This window comes from Opisthocomus hoazin, chromosome 12 (assembly GCF_030867145.1).
Source record: "Opisthocomus hoazin isolate bOpiHoa1 chromosome 12, bOpiHoa1.hap1, whole genome shotgun sequence".
NCBI lineage: Eukaryota > Metazoa > Chordata > Aves > Opisthocomiformes > Opisthocomidae > Opisthocomus > Opisthocomus hoazin.
In genome coordinates, this window is record NC_134425.1 from 3,555,203 (window position 1) to 3,562,063 (window position 6,861).

A 6,861-nucleotide genomic window follows, 5' to 3' on the forward strand; every position below is an offset into this window, starting at 1 on the left:
CGAAGAAGATTATCCATTCTGTCCTCACTATGTGTAAATCAGAGAGGTTTCCTTAAACATGAGCTGATTCAGTGGTTGTTTTCCTTACTGGAAGATGTGGACATATGGCAGGTGTTGGAACATATGAGAGATTTTCTTCCAATTGCTGCAACACATAAGATCTTTAAGTTGTCTGTCTTTAAAATATTTAAGCTATAGGTTCTTAGCTGGTGTGAAGCAGCTGGAATTAGTGGAGCTGCCTCACCGGACAGACACAGAGCTCAGGAGCCTTTGCCCAGGTCACCCAGCCTGCCGTCAGAGCAGGAGACAAAATGACAAAGGAGGCTGAAACACGTTTTCCCTTTTCCCTGCTAACATTTCTGCTTCCCAGAAGCATAAATTACACAGGTTCTCAGAGCTCAGAAAATTCCCGTGCCAGTGGCACGTTTTCAGGGATGCTGCCTTCCGGCTCCGATGCGGGCAGCAGGGCGAGTCTCCGCGGGCTGCGCGGGCGGGCTCCGGCCCTGGGTTTGACCTCGCAGCCTTGGAGCGTCGCCAGCCTCAGCCCAGACGACGCAGGGAGCTGTGGGGCTCGCCACGTACTCCTCCTCTCCCCCTGCGTATTTGCCTCAAAATCCCGTTGACAAATATGTAAGCTATGCCTCTGTGATACTTAAAGCCCACGCACACCATTTAAAAATAATAATCAGACAGTATAGGTTATTTGAGATTTTCCCTTATTTGACAGATCCTGATAAAAAGGCCATGCTTGGATTAAATCTTTTTATTCTCCACAACCATGTGACAGTTTAGGGGACATTAGCATTCGCGAAATAATTTGTTTAACAAATAACAGAGGGGATGAAGCCCTCTGAGCAGCCCCTGCAGCAGGTCGGGCACCCCGGCTGCCGGCCGGGCTGCGGCCGAAGCTCCCGGGCGCGGAGGCAGCGCCTGGTCCCCGCTGGCACCCGCAGCCCGGGCTGGAGCCAGCCCTCCCGTCAGGGGCTCTGCTGCGGGGCCAGCGCTGCTGCTGCAGAACAGCAGGAACGATGTCCGTGACCCCAAAGGATTTTAGAACTTTATGTTTACAGGCACTGAAACTGTTGTCTAATTAAAGCCCATCTAGCAGCAGTAGTGGTAATGACGATACTAACAGCAGCCAGAGCAGGAACAATGAAGGCTTCTCTTTTTGGCCAGTTGCTGGCTTTTCTTTGAGGCTCTGTAAAGACAACGCTACGACATCCTTACGCAGACCACTGGCTCTGTAGCGACTGTCTCCTTGGAGCCTTGGCACGGGGAGGGACATGCATGTGTCCAGGCATTTTCCAGGCTGCGGGATTTCCTTCTCTCCCGGTCCCAGCGCTGCGAGAGCCCTCCTTTCAGCCTGAGCGCCGTTTCAATAGATGATTTGTTTTCATTATTGGTTTTTGCATCTCTGCCTTTCATTCTTGTTAATGAATATCCAGGGTCTGATTGGGAAACAAAAGCTAAACACAAACATAAAAAGCGATCTGACAAAGGACACGGTCAAGCGTCTGGCAGGCTCTGCCGCACCGGCTGTGGCGAGGAGATGGCCATTTGCTGATTGCCGGCGGTTGACACGACTTGGTTAGTATGCTAATCTAGTCCTCTGCATTTAACATTCCGCTCAGGTCTGAGCAGGCTCGGCAGAGCCCCGGCGCAGGGGAAGGGGTGTCTGCGTGGCAGCGGGGACCGCGCGCTCCTCGGTGACAGCCCGACCCCAGCATCGTGCCTGCTCCTGCCATGCGCTCGCTCCCCCTCCTGCGCGCCCCTCTCCCCCGCCCGCCCTCCCTGCTGCACGCACACATACATACCATCCGAAAAGCTTTCTGCAAATGCTGAAAAAACATGAAATGCGGCAAAGCCATGTATGATTGGCTCGTTTCTCTGCCTCCGCGTCCCCAAAGATTCCCACTTTAATAGACCATGTGTTTCTGCTGCTGGAGAAGCCCAGAGTGGAGTGCAACGTGCCAAAATCCAGCAACAATGGAGTAAGACGGAGTTTAACATCCAAAACAAAGAGATGGCATTTTTGTAGCTCACTTACAACACGACAGTCACAAGATGGTTTAAATTTCCCTCTATCCTCTCTCCCCACCCAACCTCAGCCCAAGAGAAAGCCAACATTTATTAAAATCCATTCCTTCAGGACAGCAATGAGATGCCGAGGTGGGAAGCAAAGCTTGCTCCTGGTATTCCCGATGACTGTCACCTTTCCCCCGGGCTTGGAGGCAGCGAGCTGCAACCCCCCACCTGGAGTAAGCAGCTCCTGATTTCCAGAATTGAGGAAGGAATCATTCCAGAAGCAGCTCCCATGGTCAGGTCCATCAGGTCCTGCAGCCACAGGAGAACTTAATTCCACAAGCTCCCTTTTCTTTGTTTTTCCTAACGTCTCAGCAGTTCTGGAGAGGTGTGTGGAGAATCGTCAGCTCCTGCTTGCATTCAGAGGATTTCAGAAGTTGCATTTTCCGAGAGCAGGGCAGATGTGGGCAAAAACGAGCCTCCACCTGACACATCAGCAGACAAAGCTGTTTAACCTCTGAATTATAGCACAGCTCCATAGTTCTCTCTTCTGTTGTCTCATGCTCCAAGCAAACTGCTCCTTGCAGTTCTCTCTCCTGGTGCCAAGCATGTATTCCAGCTGCAGCTCGGCAGCGCGGGGAAATTCCTTCCAAGTCCCCGGCAGAACAGTCGGCGCTTTCTCCGGAGCTGCAGGCTTGATTGTCCTTGATTATTTTATTTCTTTGGCTCTGATCCAAGATGTTCCCTGTCATCATTTCAGTGTCTTTTCTCATAATCCCTTTTCTAAACATCATCAACAATTAACCGACTCTCTCATATCTCCAAACACATGCACACACACGCAGGCGCGCATGCACACACACTCCACCGAGTCTCATCAGTGTCTTTTTTGCCTTTAAGTATAAGAAATTACAGCTTCTCATTAGCTGAAGAGCATGTTTTGAAAGGCTTTGTGTTTACTCACTTTGCAAGTGATGCTGGCGCTTTTAATTATTCTCCTTTTGCATATCATAAGCGAGCAGCGAGCTGCTCCAGCCAGCCCGGGCGACGCGTATTCCCAGGAAGGCAGGAGGAAGGGATCGCGTTTTACCTCACTGCTGCTGCTTTCTTCCCTTTCTGTCAGCCAGCCAAGGAATCCCCCCAAAGCTCTTACGTAGCAGATACCAAAACCGTGAGTCACTTTTCGCTCCCGGAGCAATAAGTCCACTGCATCTGTGCGCAGAACGGCGAGCGCGAGGCTGGGAATCTCTCCAGGCTGTCGGCGTGCCCCGGCACCAGTTCTCCAGCGGTGACTTTGTTTTTCCTGCTCTTGCTTTCTCTCCTCAGCTCCCTCGTCTCTTCATTCCTTTTCATGCCGTTCCCATTTTCTTCCTCCCTTCCTTCCTCTCCATCCGTCTCCGTTGCTGGCAGCGGCAAACCCAGCAAGATCTGGGTCCCCTCTCGCCTTCTGTGGATTTTTTTTCTTTCTTCTTTTTTTTTTCCCCCCGTAACTGCAGCAGCCTTTGGCTGCTCACTCTGCCAGGTTGGATCGCCAAAGACACACGACTCGCTCACAATGAATAATCAATACAGATATTGATCTGCGGAAAATGTTTGTAAATTCCTGAAAGGGGAACCGGGAACAGCGGGACAGGGAGGCTTGTGGGGGACGACAGGGTGCTTCGGGCAGCGGCTACAGGCAGCGCCTGGCCAGAGCCCGCGTCCTGCCGCCTCCGAGGTGACGGGTGCTGGAATGCGCGCGCGGGCGGCGGCGGCGGGTGTGCGCGGGGGCTTCTGTATTTTCATTTCTCTACAGCTGCTTCCCCCGAAGAATCGGGAGGCGAGCAGCTGAGAGGCCCTGTCGGTGCCATGCCTTGGCTGCAGTCCAGCACTGTTTTGTTTCCATCATCACACGCCACTTTTAAATTTGCATAAACACAAGGGTTATTCTCCCTCGCGCCTCCAAAAAGATTTAAGAAGGTGGAAGAGTATTTCTGTAAGGAGGGATTACTGGGTTTAGTCATCATTTTCGGGATTTCCTTTCGAATCCGTGTATTTGCAAGAAAGGGAGGCAGAGAGGAAAATAAAGGGCAATAAGAAGGACTTGGAGAAGACTAAAAGCTGTTTGACTGTGGAAGAGCCTTGGACTGCACAATGTGCTCTCTGGTGGGGACCTGCACGTGCTCAGTTTGTGCAAGTGCTGGTGTGAAGTCAGGACAGAGCTCTCCGGCCAGGGCTCTTCCCACCTCCCCGTGAGCGGGTCTGCCCTGGCCAGGAGGTGGGGACGATAGCGGAGCTTGAAGCTTCTGTAAAGGTTGTGGTTGGACCCACCTCAAGAGCAGCCATACCCCATGTTGGGGAGCCATCTTCTGCCTGCCTGCCCACTGTCTGACGGCCCGTGTGGAGCACCGAGCAGGTGACACTCACCTGGTTTGCTCTTGGCGTAGCAGCAATGTCCTTGTCATGTTACTCCCGCTTTCAACCCTCTGGTTTTATGTCTTTCTGGGGAAAGGCACGTACCGAAGGCATTGAGAGACATAGTGTTGGGGCCGTTGAGTATTCAGCCCCCTTTCTAATGCTTGAGGTCAGCAATGGAGACCCTAAAGACTGCTGAGGGGCCGTGGGGGTGTCTGCTACGCCGGCCAAGCCAGGTGGCCATTGCGGTGCCACCGCCACCGGCCCAGGGCTGCCCATGATGCTGCCTGCCAGAGCAGCTGGTCAGGATGCCCACGGCTGCTCTGATGTCTTCTGGCTGGAGACAGCCTGCCGGGGCCGCGCGGGCTGCTCACCAGCCTCCCACCGCTCGCGGGCCCGCCTGCTCGCACTCGCGCGCGCACCTCCTCCACGCACCGCCGCACGCCTCTGCCCGTGGTCAGCAGTGAGTCCTTCCCCGGCCAACCGCGACCCTTCCTTCTTCTGCCCGCACTGCCGCCCCGCGCCGTCGCGGGCACGGCCGATAGCCATCTTGGGCAAGGCTCTGCGCGGGGATGCGATGCCCGCGCCTCCTCCCCGAGCGCAGCTGCCGGCTTTATCAGCCCGCGCCAGCAGCGGGGAGGCTGAGCGCGTCCATTCTCTCTCCAGCTTCTGATTAGCTCCTGCAATCCAATTAGCAGAGGCATTTATATCACAAGGGGCCGAGGTGCCCCTGCTCATCACGGCAGCTCAGAGCCAGTCATAAATTCTACCGACACTACATCTTTCCTGTGACATGGATTAATTACAGCTCTGGGCCTCCAAGAGCAGGTCTGCAAACGAAGGTGCCTGTGAAATGAGAATTTAGAGAAGGAGAAGCAGGAGGAGTTTCCCGTCTGTGAAGGATGAGAGGGTGATGCGCTGGGTGGCCCAGGGTTAGGGCACCTGTGCGCGGCAGGGCGAGGGGCCGGGGGGCAGATGGACCCAGCCTGCACTTTATTAATGGAGAGGAGCAAGCGGAGGTTGGCCAGGGGACGTTATGAATCCTGTGCCCGTGGCCGTAATGAGAAATCCTTCATAACCTTTCTTTGTATGCTCTGCTGCAGTGCAGATGCTGAAAGTGAAGGTAGAAGAGCCTTAATAAAATTACGTGTTTCCACTTGAGATGTTGCAGGCACTAGCCAGCGGCATAGCTTCGAGAGGTGAGCAAGGAGCTGGACCGTTGGGAGGATTTGGTGTTGCAGAGCTCGGCGCCTGCTGTCGGGGACATGGCCGCCTCCTCTCTGCCATTCCCAGAAGCTCCTCCACACACAGTCTGCCTTGTTCCAATACTTCTGCTCCAGAAATAGTCCTTTTCTGGTGCCCTAGTCTCAGTTCTGCTCTCGTTGAGCCGTATCCTTGTTGTTGGTCCCCTCGGGCTGTAGCGTCAGGGGGTATTTCTGCAGCGGTGCAAGAGCAGGTTGGAAACAGGCTGTGGGAGAACATCAGGAGAGTGACGGGGTGAGGGACACTTTGTGTCCTCATGCGCCCGGGTCTGTAGCTCCACGTTTCTCCTTCGCGCCCTGGTACCTGTCCATTCATCTCACCGGCACCAGCACCTGGCTGTGCATTTGTGTGTCGGCTGCTGGTCCAACTGTCTCCGCACTTGCCCGTTTGTGATGGCTGCTTAGCTGTTAATTTGGAGATGTATCTATCACCGTCTGCTGAGCTGGGGCTCTACGCGAGTGATTCATCTGTTGGGTTTTTCCAGTAATATGCCAATTTAATCATTCATCTAAGTTATCTATCCATCAATCAGTTTTCAATTTACGTATCAGTCAGTGGGTTTGTTGTTAAGTTTCCTTGTGTTTATACTCTTGCCTGTTATTGAAATATAATTACTTAAGAAGTCCACAAAACTACCTTTTAAATGCATGGGTAGATAGGAATTTTAAAGACATGAGGATGCATATTAAATTTAGTAGCACGCCAGCTCCATTTGATCTACTTACTCTGGTCTGCTGACAGCTCTTTTGTGTAAGCAAATGTGGTTCCTGCTGAGAAAAGGGGTTTGGTTTGGGGTTTTGTTTGTTTGTTTTGAACTAGGTGAGCAGTTTTCGCCACAACACAGCTCTGTGCATGAGTTCTTCCATTGAAAGGAGATATTGTCTCATCTTTCAAAACAAAAATGCTTTTTACTTTTGTACAATAACAAATGTTGCATTTACTGACCAAGGTATTTATTGTTTGTGGTCAGACAAAAGAAGTTGTTCCCCAGCTGAGCTCTCTGCTTGCCGATGGCTGTAACCTGCAGCTAGGCCAGTTCAGACCAGAGGTCTGGAGCCCCCAACATAAGAAGGACATGGATGTGTTGGCGCGGGTCCTGAGGAGGGCCACGAAGATAATCCGAGGGCTGGAGTACCTCTCCTATGAGGACAGGCTGAGGGAGTTGGGGCTGTTCAGCCTGGA

The 6,861-nt window shown here is 52.9% G+C and overlaps 1 long non-coding RNA gene across 1 annotated transcript; it reads right to left on the reverse strand.

The window, feature by feature from the left end:
* Nucleotides 1-748: 748 nt before the first annotated feature.
* LOC142362864 (uncharacterized) lies at nucleotides 749-3,849 on the reverse strand. Its single transcript, XR_012765334.1, has 2 exons — nucleotides 1,815-3,849; nucleotides 749-1,466 (listed from the first exon to the last, which is right to left on the reverse strand). It is a non-coding gene; the product is annotated as an uncharacterized LOC142362864 (long non-coding RNA).
* Between the last annotated feature and the right edge of the window lie 3,012 nt (nucleotides 3,850-6,861).